Here is a 17,539-nt window from a genome sequence, read left to right as displayed (position 1 = left end):
AGCAGCATGTAGCGACAGAAGATAATCTCTTGCACTGACTTTACTTCAATCTTTGATACTGAACAAGTGTGTAGTGACAGTGGAGAGAAAAACGTTGTCTCTAACAGGAAGAAACCTCCAGCAGAACCAGAACCATTTGCCATGAACGACTCGGACAGAGCACATACACAAAAAAGGAACACTAGAGCTGATGTAGGAGTATGTTTATGTCAATAAAAAGCAAAAGGTTAATCACAGGAGAGGAAAAAACGTTTAGCTGTTCGTAGGATTATTTCAGCTGATAACTCATCCAGGAAAGTGTCTCAGCTTTCCACACTCCAGACCAGATGTAGCTTCTATGGAAAGAAAAAACTGAGAGAAAGCATAAAGTTAGTTGTTGTGGTAGGAGCCAATAATGCAAATTGGAGAGTAGTAGAAGAAGAAAGAAGCAGAGACATAAAAAGTGATCAGTTTGTCCTCCAGCAGCCCAAGTTGGCAGCATAACTACAGAGCTGTCTCAGGATAATCTAAATTATTCTGAGACATTTTGGCCAGGATTCTTTTGCAAAAGAGATTTTTAATCTCAATGGGAATGAAATAAAGCTAAAGACCAAAAACAACAGAAAATCCATAGAATGAGGCATGAGAGATGCAGATTAATGGAGAACCATTAGTGTCATTTTCATTTTGCCAGATGGATTTACACAAAAGCATATAAAAAATAAATTAAATGTGAATAATTGCTCAGAATGCTATGTGTTCTGCATTTCTGAGTGACTCCAGGGGAATAACTAGTTGATTTGAACTGTTTTACTCGGTCAGGCTATCTGCTCAGGTAGTCTGGGGCTAAGCAGAGATGCTGCACCTTGACATGATTGATGGGTGGCGGTCGGTCCTCCCATTTTCCACACCATAATTGTCTTAATTTTCAGTTCTTCACATTCTCTTGCCTCCTGTTAACGTTCTTTAAATTATGGCGACGGTGTGATGGAAAACATTTGTGGTTTTCAAACTTTAACTTATGTTGCACCTCCATGTCTAATGACTACTCTGGTTAAGTACATATTGTTACAACTATTTTCTTTTAAACTGTGTTCTGGCTTGTAGCTCACAGTAGTGAATAAAATATAGAGACTAAAAACATGGAAAAAAGAATCATGATGCAGGTGTAGCCAGGGTTAATGTCTCAGTGAAATAGCTTAGAAGATTATCAAACCAATGCTCTACAAAGATGCATAAAAATACATCAATTCACAGTGAGAATGACAAAAACTCATTCGAAACAATAAAACTCAATAAAATTGCAATTATAGCTACATAGAAGATCAAAAATTGGCAAGAATTTATTTCAATATAATCTTGCTTTTGAGAATGAAACAAGAAATTTGATTTCCTCTGTTTGTTTGTTTTTTATTTCAAAAGGGACTATGCACATCACATAATATGCCAGTTAGCCATAAAGACTAGTGCAAAATATAAATACAGTATATTACAGTGCAATACAGACAAATTAACAGGCATCTCCCCAAAAAAGAGAAAAACAATAATGATAATTAAAAAGCATTTTTTTTTTATGTAAAAAGTTACAAATTTAAATAAATTAAAAATCTACATAGATTTTTGTAGTGAACAAATGTTCACTACAACAAACAATGCATTTTATTCGTAGCATCTCGGGTCTATGAATTGTATGAACCCCAAAACAGACAATTACCATTCTAGTTATTTATTTATATTATAAATCATATTATTATCGCAACATTTATCATTATATTAGCACATTATTGTATTCCTAATATCATGCAACACAAATAGCTACTTCTGCTCCAGTTCTGACCAGCATTTGTACTCTTATGCCAACAGATATTCACATTCTTCACCTTTTTTCTCCCTTCATTTCTTTTTATTAAGATTTCTCTCATTACTAGAGGCCTTTAATGACAGAAAATGGGCACAAAGAGAAAGTTGTAAGGCATGCAGCAAAGTTCTCTTTTAGGTGGCACGACTCATAACGTCCAAAGCTTCTGATCCACTTTAAGCACCAGCGTAAAAGAATGATTTATTTATGTTGTAAAACTTTTAAGACGTAAGGTTCTAGCCTTAAAATATGATTATATATGTCCTTTAGGTAGAGAGCCTCCATCCATTTGCTTGTACACAATTTTTGTTGGGTGCTCTGCACCAATATTTTCAATGATTAAATATGTAGTTGCTGAAGATGCAGACAGTCTGAGCTACAATACCAAATAATTGGAATATTTGGAGAAGATGGATTGATTTAGAGTTTTCGTTTTAAAGGTTCGTGTTAAAATCTGGTTTGCATGAGCCTTTATGCATGGGAGGAAACTGAATCTGTCCATCATCTGTCACGCATCACATGCTTATCCAGGCGCTCACAGCACACACTGCTGAGCAGAACCTGCACACGCTTGTGTAGAGGGTCTGTAACTTTAGCTCTCCACCTTTCCTTCTGATGTCTGTCAGATTCCTTGTGGCATATCTTTATTTTTTATTTTTCTCCAGACAGGCTCAGATCTACGAGTGTAGGTTTGTGTGTCTGAGGGGGAGCGAATCGTGGCTGGCCCTTAAAAGCACAGCTGTGAATCTTTCATGATGTCTGATGCAGCAGCTAAAGTGGGGGAGGTACAGAGTGTGGGAGGAGGAGAAGGAGATAAAAGCTTAGTTTTTTCCTGTTCTCTCCTTTCTATCTTCACATGGGACAAGAGTTGCTGAGGGGTTTGATACAGATGCTGGCTCCTCTGATCTGCATTTCATCTTTTACTGGATGAAATGCTTTTTCTTCTTAAAATGCATCGGGATCCATATTTCTATTTGCTATACCTGCTTAACCCTCTTTGGCTCGTGGGAGTACAGGTGCCACTCTGCTCTTGTTATCAGGCGAGAGGCAGGTGCACCCAGGTGTCGCTGGTCCATCACAGACCCAAACAAGCACATACTTACACTCACATTGCAAAAACACACAAGTATTACCAAGTATTTGCATCTAATTTCTAGAGCAAATATCTTAGTACACGTGAAATAAGGCAAAACGTGCTTACATGTAACTTTTTAGCAAGAAATAGAAGATTGTTTTAAGTCAATAATTTCTTAATATTGAGGAAAGAGTGCTAGTTCCACTAGTAGATTATTTCATTTATGGGAAAAATGTTTTGTTATAAGTGAAATAATCTGTCAGTAGAACTATCAACATTAAGAAATTATTGACTTAAAGGAAACTCCTGTATCTTACTGAAAGTTACTTGCAAGTTTTTTTTCTCTTATTTCAAGTGTAGTAAGAAACTAGACAAAGAAAATACTTGGAAAGATTTTGTGTTTTTGCACTGCGTACTTCAGAATGAAAAATGAACCTACATAATGTTTTTGGACTGTGGAAAGATACCAGAGAACCCACTAATGTACATTGAAAACAGAAAAACTTCATGCAGAAAACTCCTCCTGTTCTGGATTCAAACCTAGAACCTAAACTCCTAAAATCTATGCTAAAAGATTCTCCCTGTAAAGAAATGAAACAGGTTCATGCATGGTCAGATTGCTTGCTTCTGCAGCTAAATATTAAGAATGCTTATAATTATTTAGATATAGAAAAAACGTAATTTAAAGGTTAGATTTTCTTAAAGTCTTCATATCAGTTGTAATTTCCTGATTTGTGCTGTGATGATTTCCACTCTTGATGCTGTGTGTAATTTGGTTTGGCATGCCCTCAAGATTTTATTTTTAATATCCTATAATGACCACAAATATAATAATCATAATAGATTACTTTTATTAGTGTATTTTCTGTTTGTTTCTGTATCTAAAACAGCTTTAAACTATTGTAGTATAGGTGTTATGAGTTGATCAGTCAAAAATATTAACTTTTTTTGACTTATGTGGATAATTTTCTGTGCATGTTGTTTTAATTTTGTCACATATCTTCCATGGATTTTTTTAGTTTAATTTATTACTATGTAGCTTCTCTGTTTGAGATTCATTAGATAATTCAGCTCTGCTAAGTCTTCTTATGGTACGTTCAATTTGCATTGCTAAGAAATAATAATAAAGAGATTATGTAGGAATCCTTAACTGGAAAGTAAAAAAATTAACATATGGTAAAAAATTGGAAAATCGTAGCCAAAACTCCTTCATTTCAGAGTTTAAAAGTCCTGGTAAAATTAACACAAACTTATTGATCAGACTGGTTGGTCATGGAGAGGAAGGGAATTAATCTGAATTAGGTTTTGTGAGTGTTATTACCATAACTGACTGTAAATCAGAGAAAACAAAATGGAAAACCTAAAAATGCTTTAGAATTAGGCAGATAAACAAATATAGCCAATAGAGATAATTATCTGACAGTTATGACCTTTTAATCACTGTAAATGTTGCTGTGTGGAGCAAAATAGTTTCTCTTTTAAATTTGCTAACTAACCCATTGTCAGACTGCAGTTATAGTAATTAAAAAATAGCAATTTACAGTAAACAGAATATATCAGTGTGTAAGACTTCTGCTTATACTGTGTGATTAATATTGTCACATTGGCGATTTTGGTCCCACATTTGATCCGCTAACTCTCATTGTTTTCCTTTTTTGTGGTAGAAATAAAAAATGTGACCATAATTGCAGCTCTGAGTGGTTCATCAAACTGACAAGAAGCTGAATGTTTTCAGATTGGAAGATTTTTTTACTGAATACATATTTGCTTTCTAGTTGTAGATGTTTAACATGCATAATGTCTCTGAGTAAAATCTCTCCGTGTTTATCTGGCGAATGGAAAGATGCGAAGGCCAGATCCATGAACCTCTCTTGCGTCTTCACAATAAGCATGTGTTGTAGTAACTGCAGGTAAAAGCAGAGAAAGTAAAGCACAAGCCGTTCGATGCTTTAACATCAATCTTTACCCCTAAAATCGATTTGGTACAAGCCAACATCGCTACTCAATAACCTCTGCCTTTCTCTTCCTCTTCTCCCGCTCTCCTTTTCCCCAGTTCAGACCTCTCCTCTCAACTATTTTTACTTCTCTTCCTCCCAGCCTTCTTTTCTGAGAGTCCATCTGTTTTCCAAACGAGGAGATGAGTTGTTTGTCTGATGTGGTGGACTCTGTGGTTAGCCGGCTGCTTTATGAGTCAACGCATTTTAGATGCGCTGTAGAGGTTAAGGCAGAGTGTGAGTGTGTGAAAACGAGAATGATTTATGAGTCTCTGCATCACATCTACATGACGTGAAGTGAAATAGGCTCAGGTTTTGCTGAAACATGAAGGTTAACATGAAAGTGTCTGTCATCATTGTTCAGCCTCACAAAATAGACAAATCCGGACAGAACCAACACATGCAGTGATTGCTGTAAACTTGTTATAATGCCAAAATGTCAAACTTTATACTCAATATCCAGAGTTGGGCAGAATACCCAAAGATTTCACGCAAGTCAGAGTGGCACTACTTCAACAGATTTTTACTCAAGTAAAAGTAAAAAGTAGTCATCCAAGAAATTACTCAAGTAAGAGTAAAAAAGTATTTGGTAAAAGGTTTACTCAAGTGCTGAGTAACTCATCAAATTAGCAATCAATTCATCTTTAAAAATTACATAATCAGGTGGACCAAAATATAAAGTTTAAGTAGAAATGTTGGTATTTTAAGAACCAAAACTATAAAAATTCATAAGTAACAAAAAATAACAAAACGAGAAAAATGTTTCCAAATCAGTTTCTTTCAATAAAAATTTTATGGCACTTTAACAAAAGCCGCAAGTGAGCGTCTGTGTCTGGTGAGTTTTTGGTTAAAACATGTTTGTCTTTCATTCAGTGGGTAGAAAATCCAGAGATTTTACTCAACTAAGAGTAGAAATACTTCATAATAAAATTACTCAAGTAAATAGTAAAAATACTCCTAAAAGTAAATTTTTTGATAAAAATTTCCTCAAATAAATGTATTTGAGAAAATGTAACTAGTTACTACCCAACTAAGCAACTGATCAAATTATCAGTTATTTAATATTTTTAAAATTACATTATTAGAAGTATCAAAATATAAAGTTAAGTGGAAATTGAAGAAAATGTTTCCAAGTCAGTTTCTTTCAATGTCTCATTGACTTGCAGCAATTCCCCAAAATGTCCTCTAGATCCCTTTTATGCTTGAACTAACCTGAATAGTTAACTGAACTACCAGTTTTAGTCAGAACATTTAGTTCATCAATTGGCTATCTGCGCTTTTAACAGTAATAGAAATGCTTTGTTGCTTTTTTTGTAAATGAAAATGGTTGGCCTTTCTAATATTATATATGTAAACAAAAGCTAAACAAGCAGAAAACATTACATTAGTTATGTGCGTTCTGTATGTGCGTTCATTTTGAATATGGGTGTAAAGGAGAACGTGATGAGCAGAATACCGGCTCCCTGCTCTGGATTTGACCTGTCATGCATCGTGGGTGGTATGTTGGACATGAGTGTGGTTTTCCTAGTGGGCTACGTTCAAACACAGACGACGTAGAGCTACGCTGCTGCTTTCCATTTCACTCAGCTGCTCTGTATCGCTCTGCAGTTAAAGCTAAATCTTCAGATTTCAATGTTTTCCAGCAGACATGAAGAAGAACAAAGTACAAGATGATGTTTGGATGAAACAAGAAGCCACTAATACATTATCTGATCTACTAAATTCCTGTCTGATCAAGTTGAATTTATTTAACGCAGGGCAACTCTTATTGTCTTTTACCTGAAAGACGTTGTTTTAGCTTCGTGTTTCTGTGAATTCCCATCTCTAAAAATCCCAGTACACTCTGATTACTCATCTGCTTCATCTAAAATGTCACAGTTAAAGGTTACAGTTTATTTTCAGGTGGCGTACTAAACTGGGTGTGAGGGAGGCATTATGTCACTGTGTTTCAGGTTGATTCAACAGAGCAGACAAAAGTACCAAAGGTAAAATGTCTGTTATGATCTGTGTCTGCTGGAGGGAATGTATTTCTTTTGGCTGACGTTTTGTACACTAACAAACCCTTTAAATACTAAAACGCCCCTGCATGCTAAACAGTAAGGCTGTATTAGAGTGACTATTGCAAGCATCTGAAAGATTAGTGTGAATATAATGAGAAATGGGGAAAGAAATGTTTGCAAAACTTTGTCAATATTCTGCTAATGTCAAAAAACACAATATCCCAATTGCAGTGTTTCCATTAAATTAGAAACACAATTAAAATCACAAGTGTTAAAAAAAACATGCCGGCACGCCTGAGCTTTTTATGTGACCCTCTAGATTCTAGACTAAACACTAAGTGTGCTTAAATATTATGTTATCAATAAAATCAATGCAGCTTTTATCTGTTTACTGCCAAATTATATCAATCAGTCCATCCAGTTTCTTGAGAATTATCGTGGAAATTCACACAAAATCAACAAATCCCCGCTCTTTTTGGGCTAAGAATTGGGAATTTATTGCAGATTTTTCTCAAAACCTTTCAAAATCTGCCTTACTTGTACTAAACAGCTGCCTCAGCCTTATTTGATGTCAGATTATAGTCCATGATCTCTACGGCTAGTAACAAAAAGTCACATTTACCGTCATAAATAAGCATAAATATTTCCAAATTAATTCCACAAACAGTTTGTGGATTTTGATTTTTGATTTTTATTGCAAAAAAATCACAAAAGAAATCACGAAATCCTGGAGGCTCTGAATAGATGTTCAATAACATTATTTCATTTGAAGAATTCATTGATATTTTAACAGTTGATGAACAAGTTTTATCAATACATTCTGGCACAACTGGCCCTTTAAGAGCATTCATGATCTTGATTTGGCCCAAAACAAAAATGAGTTTCACACCCCTACTTCCTGTTCTTCTTTATGGTTTGCACCACTGGCAACGTCCGGTTATTGAAAAAGTGTCTCCACTGCAGCTTTGTAAAATAAACCAATTTCAAAAATACCTATCAGCAAAACCTTTCATTGAAAAACGAGAGTTTAAAAAAAAAAAAAAATCACATTTCCATTAAGCTAAATGGTCAATGGAAATGCAGCTAAAGCTAGCTGTCAACATAATGTGGTCACTGTGCTAAAAGTTTTGCGCTATTTCTTCTCTGGGTTTTTTGTGTGAAAAATGACATTTCTTCAGTATCTATAGCTGTTGGTGCTTTTATAGTCCGCAGGTGTCCTGAGTAAGAGGTTGTGGCCTCACATGCACTTACACCCGGGCTCCTGATGGGATCAGAGCTGGAGAGTATTATCTCTGTTAGATCCTAGTGTGTGTCCCTGCCAGTGTATCTGTGACAGCTTTACAGCGTAGAACAGACAACCTTGACATAAGCTGCTGTGATCATCTTTGATACCTGTTAGTGGAATGAAGTGAAGGCTGAGTTTTAGGCTAAAGAAGTCGATTTAATAGGCAGAGTCAATGAGACTTAATGTGGTTGCTTTCAGTGTTTTATGAAACGTTGGAAGTTAATACACAGGCACAGAGATGAATAGAGCAAGATGAAGAATCCAAAAGTGTGTTACATTTTTTACTTATGTGTTACTGCATGTGAGAACCAGACGTAGTTCTATATTTAGACAGACGGCTGTGAAAATCCCAACCCCCTGTAGTGCTAATGCTGCTCTGCAGAGCCCTGATGCTTTTCATCATTTTAACCTCCCAAGTGTTGGCTCAGATGTTATTTTATGTTTTTTTATTGTTATTTCATGAAGTTTCTGCTTTATTACATCTCATCCTGTTGGGAATGACAGAGGACTTTATTTGATAGTGTAGAAAGAAACAGCTCCTTGGCTCATAACATTTTGAAGACATTGGTGGTTTAGATTCTCCTGATTTACAAGGGTATCTGTAGAACACACTTTCTTTTCTAACACTTTCAGTCTCGTAATCTCTCATGAGCACTACGGGAAGACACAAAGAAGAACGATTAATACTTTACTAACTTCTTCCATTATACATGTACTCTCTATGTTCATCTCAGATCCAGTAGGTTGACTTCTGGATCTCGATTTCCTCTTTTGCTCTTTCCAAAAGAGGAAATCAAGTTGGTGATTAGCATCAGCTTCTGGCGGTATTAAATAAAATACAATAAATAACCATAAACAAACTGCAAAGCAACAGCTCCCAACGAGCAGTTAGCTGCAGTTAGCAGCAATTAACAGCCATTAGCAGCAGTTAGCAGTTGTAAAATTAAACATGGCTAAAATTCCCAGCACTAATAATAAGTGTTAAAAATATACACAACATATTGCAAAAGTTACTCATGAAATGCTGCATGTGATTACATGTTAAAATAAAAATACTTGCAAAGAAAACACAGAGTTGATACCACAGTTACCGACGGCAACTGAATAAAGGTGGAGGAGCTGGCAGCTACTTGTTACTATGGTAGCTATCAACGTCAAGAGCAGCAGAAAACTTAAAATACACCAATATATGTCTGGAGAAACAACTTCTTGACTAAACAAAATAAATTCAAAGAATAATTAACACATTTTGACAAACTTTATATATTTAATATTGTTAGAATAAAACCCTGTTACATACAAACACATGTATATTCCTTCATAGGAACACAGAGCAGGGGTTAGTTTATCCTGTGTGTTTTTTTAATATGCCGCCTTTTTAATATAACACCCAGGAATCGGTTACAGTTGATTAAAACTTTTCAGTTAATGCTTTGGATGTAAATATGTGTTTAGGCAAATAGATGTTTTCTTCTTTCCTTTTTCTTAATCATAAAAATGAAAACACATCTCTCTTATGTCAACTAGATATTTCTTTTTTTTTGTCTTTTCCATTTTGATGAGTGTTTACTTTAAGTAGGCAGCTGTTTCTGGTCACATTTTTTTACTCCGAGGAAACAGGAAGTATTAGATTACTAGCTAAAAGCTCACAGATCTATTTTATGGCTTTTGTAAGTATCTTTACCAGCGGTGGTAATAAAGGTTGTGTAGAAGCAGCGTGAATTAATTAGGATGCCACACTGTAACCTTCATCTGAACCATGAAAACTAGGACTGGCATGCTGCCTAGGTAATGTCTTTACAACTTGAATCAAGTGACAAGGAGCCAGAATATATAATCAAACTACAGAGATTATCTGAATTTTAAAATATTCTCAATCAGTGATGTCAGTAACTCGTTACTAAATGAAGCAATGTGGTTGCCTCATTCAAGCATCCAGCTCCCCTGAGCTTTACCTTGTGGTAAAATGTTACCATTGTATGGTTTTCTGGGTTGCTGTAAACGTTATTTTGCCACTGAAATGTGTTGAAAGGAAGTTCTTAGGCATCAAGACAGAAACTTAGAGATGGACGTGTTGGATTGATGAACAATTTATTTTAATGAAAAGAATAACTATGTTTGAAAACTCCAAAAACTGGAGTTTTTGGTAGAACTATCCTTTCTACCATTTCCTCCATAAGAGCAGCAATAAATACCAATATAGAGAAAAAATATGGTTATGCAGTCACTATGTCCAGATTAGTGATAAGAACAACAGTTTTAATCTCGTTGTGACTGCAGGAAGACGCAGTTCCAGCCACATAATTGGTTAAAAAGGACAGAAAAGAAGCTATAGATACTTTAAAAAAATAATTATTAGTTTCATTGTTATCCCAATAAATACAATAAAGTATTACGATACATTTTTAAGTTCATATGGCCCACCTCTCCTGAGACTCATTCGGTTTTCATTCAATCACTTCTTCAAGCGTTTGTCTCTCATCAGGTAATTGCTGGTTCTTTTTTAGAGCCAGTAGGTATGAAACGGTCATCTGCAAAGCTTCTTTAACATTTTTATTTCCATCTTAATGAATGCGCTCATTAATCCCATCTTAGACCCTGCTGTAGGTCTAAGATTTGCTCAGACGTTAAACCCATGCACCAGGGTTTCGTGTTTCCTCCGATGGCTGTGATTGCCTCATTCAAGCATCCAGCTCCCCTGAGGCTCCAAAAGAAAACCATGTGGCTGTTTCCCCTGCAGCTCTAATGAGCCAGTGTCACACTCATTCAGTTTCTTCACCGTTCTGACTCTGAAGACTTGATCTGGAAAGGGCCGACCTCAGGCGGCGGCCTAATGTTCCTCTGCCCGACAGGGAGAGAGAGAGAGACAGAGAGCGTTGATGGAGGATCCAACACAGTGTTGCCCCCTTTTACCCCCTTTTCTTCTCATGCAAACATTCATATCCACCCTGTTCCTGGCCACAGCCTTCCAATGTTGCTGGATTAGGCCTTATGTCTAATCTGCTAATCTAAACCAGCTAAGCTTTGCATTAGCAGGTCACCCAACATGATTTCTTGTGCCCTTACTTTGTAAACACAGGGGATGCGCGCGCAGTAGGACTGCAGAAACCGCCAATAGACCTTTAAACTGTCAGTGGTTGCCATAGTTACCCTCACGCGTCTTAACATTAGCTAGGATGTTGTTAGCGTACCACAACTGTTTAACACAGCATGATAAAATAAATTATGCAGGTGATGAGGATGAGAGAAAATGGCAAAAAATACATAAAAAACTTCAGTGGCTGGTTTTAGCACTCACTAGCAATATTCAATTTGAGATCATCAGCTCTCAATGAGAAATGTCGAGGTTCTCTAAATAAGGCTAACATGGTGAGCGAGGGCACTGGAATAGGGTTTTCCTAAAATGTCAGTTTTCATTAAAAAAAAGAAAAGAAAAGAGAATTTATTTTCTGCTTATGAAGGACAGAGGGAAGAGAATAATTTCTTCCTATTTTGGTCATACCTAGCAATAAAATTAAGATGTGGCTGCATCCATCAAGGCAGGTGATAAACTAAGCCATTAGACATTTAAAATGCAGCAGATTGAACCGGATGTAGTGAGAGGTACAGACATGCTGTGCTAAAAGTAAAATCTCTGACATCTACACATGGAGCAAAGCTACCGCAAAGGTGAGGAGAGGTAATCTGCACTGACTGCGAGTTTTAAATGATTTTGATTGCCTAATTGTAAGTAGTTTAAGCAGTTAGAATAATGTACTCTTGCCTGTTTTCTGAAGGTGATGTGCAGCAGAGTGGCTGCTGATGCAACGTGACGTCGACTGATAATCCCTCTACACTTTCAACCCTTTATTTCATGCTTGATTCAAAGTCTCATATTGATTTGTCATGGAGAGAGACGAATCAGTCTTGATTTAAAGGCATGTGTAGAAAAGAGAGTCAGAGATTGCTCGTGTGACCTTTGGCTGCCCCACAATTATTCACATGCTTGCACAAATGTGCACACTCAGAGGCAGATCCTGACTCTTTGCAACATGCATGGCATGCACCGGCTGGCACATGTTGAGCCTTTTTGCACACTGAGTGAATTTGAGTAAAAGTGGTCATTAGTGCAGGAGCTTTGAGGTGCTCCCTGAAATAACATAGAATTACAGTATTATATGGAGGAGTTGGTGCCATGTGTACACATAAACACACACACATGGTTAATGAATGGTTTGGTGAGATATTCTTAGTAACGTTTTTTACCCGGTGTCTGCCCATTGTGTTCTTTTTTTCCCCTACATACTCCCAACTTCCTTTTTGTTGCTACTAATTTTAAAATGAAGGAATACCTGAAATACTTCAGATTTCTAATTATTTTAAGCTGTTGTAAATGTAGTAGCACTTTTGATTTATTCAGTGATGGTCTCCTAATTGAGGTAGTGTTTCATGTGCAGCATACTACTAATAATAATAATTCACAACCTTTCAATCTGTTTCTGTTCTAAATCCTGTTTCCAGGCTTTTGCTGCATTTTGATTTTTGAAATTTGCAGGTCTAAGCAACAAGACAGGCAACCTGATTGAATTTTATGTTGACTGAAGCTTTGAGCAGCTTTATTTGCTGGGTGAAATTATCATAAACCGGTACAAAACTTCATCATAAGCAACTTTTTAGATCCAGTGTAAATTTATAAATAATAAAGTTCAACAGATTTATTAGATATTTATAGGGTAATGTTTGATTTTTTTACTTCCTTCTGCCTTTGTGTCCATTAACGGTACTTTACTCCTCCTGATTTGTCGATTTCTATTTTTTATCGCCCTCTAATCCCTCCGTCTTTTTCCTTCTTCTCTCTGCTCTCTTATCATTACATCTCCCCTCGTCTTCTGCGCTCCTTTGCTTTTCACTGCATAGTAAAATGGTAAAAGTGTACTTTGGGAGGAAGTCCATGTGGGACATTAAATCACATACAGGTGGTCTTAAATGATGAAGAGAGTGTGAGATGGAAACACTCACACACACATTCCATCAGACTCTCATTTAGGTAGCAGTAATTTGCCGCAGTAAGTGACAGGGTTATTGTAAGACGCTCATTAGGAAAGGGAAGCAGTGAATAAACGTCTGACTGAAGGGAATAAATTCAAACTACTGCACCACTTTTACTGCTCAGCAGTGAGCTGCTTTGATGTGGCGTGTGATGGCAGAGCAAGGGCAGGATCAGGGAGTGTGTTAAAATAAAGACTGTTTTAGCGGAGGCTTTGCATTTTATTTGTAACGACGGCGTTTGGTTTTGCTTTGTCTGTGTCATGGTTTGCGTGAACTGCGCCGTTTGTGTGCATATGTTGTCATATTGGAGAAATTGGAGGTCACTTTGGTTACAGTTAGGGAGGCGGTTTCCGCAGTAACTAACACGGTGCAAAGTTGCTTCCTGTGACAAACTTTCATCCCAGCGGGGGAGAGTCAAGTAAAGACGCAGTGAAAGGAATGAGGCCATAACATTAAAATGAAAAAGAGGAGTGGAAGAAGTTGGACAGATTTGAGGAGATGAGTTAAATGAGGGCAGGATGGATGAAAGTAAGACAAGAAGAAAAGAGTTGAAAAAAAGAGGAGAAAAAACTGGTGAAAATGTTTCAGTTTTTTTAGTTTGTCCCAGTGTGTTGCTTACGATACCATCTGTTCTTAAATTTATATAAATTCAGTGACAACAGTAATCCAAATTAATGGCATTTGAGCAAACAACAGGACAATGACTTGCTTTAGTTAATTAAATGTATGTGTTTCAAGTCTTGCCTTTTTGACACGAGTTTATACTTTAACAATAATATCATAAACCAGATAAGCTGCTTCATGTTTCTAAAGAAAGACCTATAAAAACTGTTCTTTTTTTTAGTTAGAAAGCTGCGATTCAGTTGTTTTAACAAGGAAATAACCTCCATATGTATCTTTCTGCATCACAAATGACTTGATGTCTTAATCTGGACTGGTTCCTTTTATGAAGCAGCAGTAAAAATAAAAAAAGAGCATAGTTGATTAAAAACTCAAAAATTATACTTCTGAGTAACATCTCACTTCCTGATTAATTTGATGAACTAGGAGTACTTATGGATGTTCTGATTATCTCTTGAAATACATTTTTAATTTGTTTGTACAGCAACTCAATGAGCCAAGATCATCGAGTCAAAAGGAGTTGAGAGCGAAAAGAAATGTTTGTTACTGAGTCAACAATAAGCTAAACATGCAATACTTAAACTATAAACAAAATATAAGTCAAATTTGTTGCTGAAAAAAGATGTGTAAATTATTCTACATCCAAAATTTAAAACAGGTTCTGGAGATTTGCCTTATTGAAAATAATTTGGCTAATTTTCTAGGTAAAAATCCCAACAAAAAACAGTTTAATCAATGAGGATTTGGGCAGCTCTTTCTTTGAACATGCTTGCTGTATTCAGCCAAGTTTATGATATTACGGTAATAAAAAGTAGATTTGGGTAAAAAAGTCATCGGTTCTTCAAGAGAAAATCAAAAAGTGTGATTATTTGTGTTTCAGCTAATATTTTCTATTGTAAGAAGATTTTACTTTTTAAAATTGTAATTAAAGATAAAAAGTTTCCATCTATTTTAAATACCCGTACTGGAGGTAGACATTTATATCTTTCTTTATCTGAAGTCTTGGGCCACACACAATCAGTCCAGGGGCCGCAAATGGCCCCAGGGCCACACTTTAAACACCCCTGATCTAAACAGAGTGGATAAGAGTGATGTTAGCAGATTGGAGCTCTTTATGTTTGCATTTCTCTAAGGTGGAATCAGCTGAAATACAGTAATACACGTGGAACCTTGTCATTTGGCCCTGCTGACTCGGCGTACGCTCTGCCTCACCTCTGTGAGAGATTAGTCTGCAGCGGAGGGCAGGTAAGACGTGTGATGAAGCACTTCTGCTGCAGCTGAGGGCGCAATTAGACTTTCACATCTCATTAAACCTCCTTAATGCCTCAACAGTTCTGGATCTTGGAAGCATTTAAAAAATACAATTTTCACAGGTAAAGAGAACTGATTTAGTTTACTTTATGTGCTTGTGCTACAAGTGAAAACTGAGGAGAGAGTTAAAGTTGAACAACCTAGATAATTATAAAGTAGTAAAATACAATATAACACAATTAAAAGAGGACAAGTCAAACCTGAAGGCCACACAGAGAGGAGTAAAGCATGTTTGTATGATTTGTTGCTTTAAACTCCTGTGCAGTGAGGACGGTGCTTCCTGTTGGAGTAGCTATCATTAGTCTCGCTGTCTATGGCGCCATTGTTTACAGTTTTCACAATGTAATCGCATGTGTCTTATCAGACACATAATATGCTTCACTGTAAAACATTTGAGCCACATTTAGTTGTCTACTGTATTCTAATTTTTAAGTAAAATAAATGTAGAAAGATTTACAATTTGATGTGTGAGTTTGTGAAAGATAAACTTACAGCAGTAAGTTGTGTTAAATGTTTTGTTAATTTCGTCAAACCTCCAGTTGTTCAATAAACTAGGGTTTTTTAGGTTAGCACTTAAAAGACTGAAAGGAGAAAAAGACAGGAGTGGGAACTATTTCCCAGAATGCTTAGCGGCATGTTTGTGTATCCTGAGATGGAAGTTTGTTGATCTGACTCTTGTGTTTTAAGGAAAATGTTTATTTTAATGTCCTGTTCAAACTAAATGTTTTTGAGCCGAATTCATTGTGATGTTTAATAAAATTCATTATCAAATCAGAAATTTTGTTTGTGCAGTTTGAAACAAGAATTTAAATTATTCTAAAGTAAAATAGTTATTTTAACTCGATATTGTGAGTGAAAATAATAGAGAAATATGTGTGATTTCTGTTACACATCGTGAAATAATTATTGGTTTAAATTGCAGCATTGAGTAAAAACTCACAAGTCAAGATTAATGTACTCAAGAAACAATGTTGTTAAATCAACTTCATAAACTTAAATCTCTGAGTTAAAACCAAAACAATTTTCTTGTTGACTTGAATTGTATTTTCAAGGCAGCAGGTGAACTTTCACTTTCAAGTTAAACCACTTTCAGATGTTTTGCAGTGCAATAGATTACGTGAAAAATAAATACCAGGTCTTTCCAACTAATATTTGAGAGAGAAAAGCTCTGATTTGCTGTTATGTGTTGTTGAATGATTGCCTTTAGCAGCCTTCCAGTCATGCTCAATCATGAATTATTTATGTGAAGATCAGAGAAAGCGTTATTCTTTTGTTTAAGAGAGAAAGGTCCTCATTAAACAGTGTGCATGTGAACAGGATTTCACTGTTTGAGACAAAGACAACATAATTTAAGTTGACATTTTTAAGCATTTTTTGACTATTTATTATCAGCAATTTGAAAGTGGACTTCAAAGAAGAGCAGCAGCACACTGATAATTACAAATCATAAAACCACAGATATTAAAACCCAATATGGATAATTAAAAAAGAAAAAAGTCGCGATTGGATAAAAAATACAACTCAGTATGCGTCAAAGTGGAGTTTGAATGTTCATACTCTATACTGCAGTCTAAAAACTAAAATCTCAGAGCCAGTTGAGAATGAAATCAACATATTTCTATCTAAACTTTATCTTACCTTCCTCTTTAATGTGTGGTCATAAAATAATATTTCTTAATATTCTAAAAAAATAGTTTAATTTGTGGTAACAAAGTCTGGAAATCACATAAAAATTAGGAAATAATAAAATCAACCAGTTTTCATTCCTGAAATATAACAATTCTGCTGTCTTAAACGGGAAAAATGCAACGGATCTTTCACTACCGGCTGAGAACATATTTCTCCTTATGAGCAAGGTTTGTTTTTATTTGAATATTTTTATTCTTTAGTTTGCCATGTAAAGATATGAACAAGTTAAATTGAAAGACATAATAAGAGTGGGGACAGAAGGAATCTGACAAAAGCTGAAAGCAAAAATTGAATATTTAAAAAAAGTGTTTTACACACTTTGATGGTACAAGAATAAAAACCTACATTTTTCTTTAATTTGGTCACACAACTCTGTACCTCTGCATTATTTATAACTACTGTTACATAATCTCTTGGTAACATCAATTTATCGCTGTCAAAATCTGACCTGAATTAGCCTGAGAAATCAGCTGGGGTTGAGATGTCATTGCACAATCAAATTAATTCAGCATTCATCTGGCTGAACATGGTGCTGCACCTCGGCACCGAGCGCAAAGCAACTCTGTTACAGCAAGTTCTGATCAGTTCAGTGCCTCGTTTTCCACAGCCTAACTGTTTCTGTTTGGCTCTTGGTGTGCAGGCACTACTTTGATAAAGTGAAACTTATGTGGAAACTTTCTTCCAGGATGTTGCTCATAC

The 17,539-nt window shown here is 35.9% G+C and overlaps 1 protein-coding gene across 1 annotated transcript in view; it reads left to right on the top strand.

Moving 5' to 3' along the window:
* Positions 1–17,539, top strand: part of LOC114151037 (glypican-1-like) — a 42,935-nt gene that overhangs the window by 5,414 nt on the left and 19,982 nt on the right. The window lies entirely within an intron of this gene.

The sequence above is a fragment of the Xiphophorus couchianus genome, chromosome 9 (genome assembly GCF_001444195.1).
Source record: "Xiphophorus couchianus chromosome 9, X_couchianus-1.0, whole genome shotgun sequence".
Lineage (NCBI taxonomy): Eukaryota > Metazoa > Chordata > Actinopteri > Cyprinodontiformes > Poeciliidae > Xiphophorus > Xiphophorus couchianus.
The sequence above is the reverse complement of the archived record's forward strand: the minus strand, read 5'-3'. Positions and strand labels throughout refer to the sequence as shown.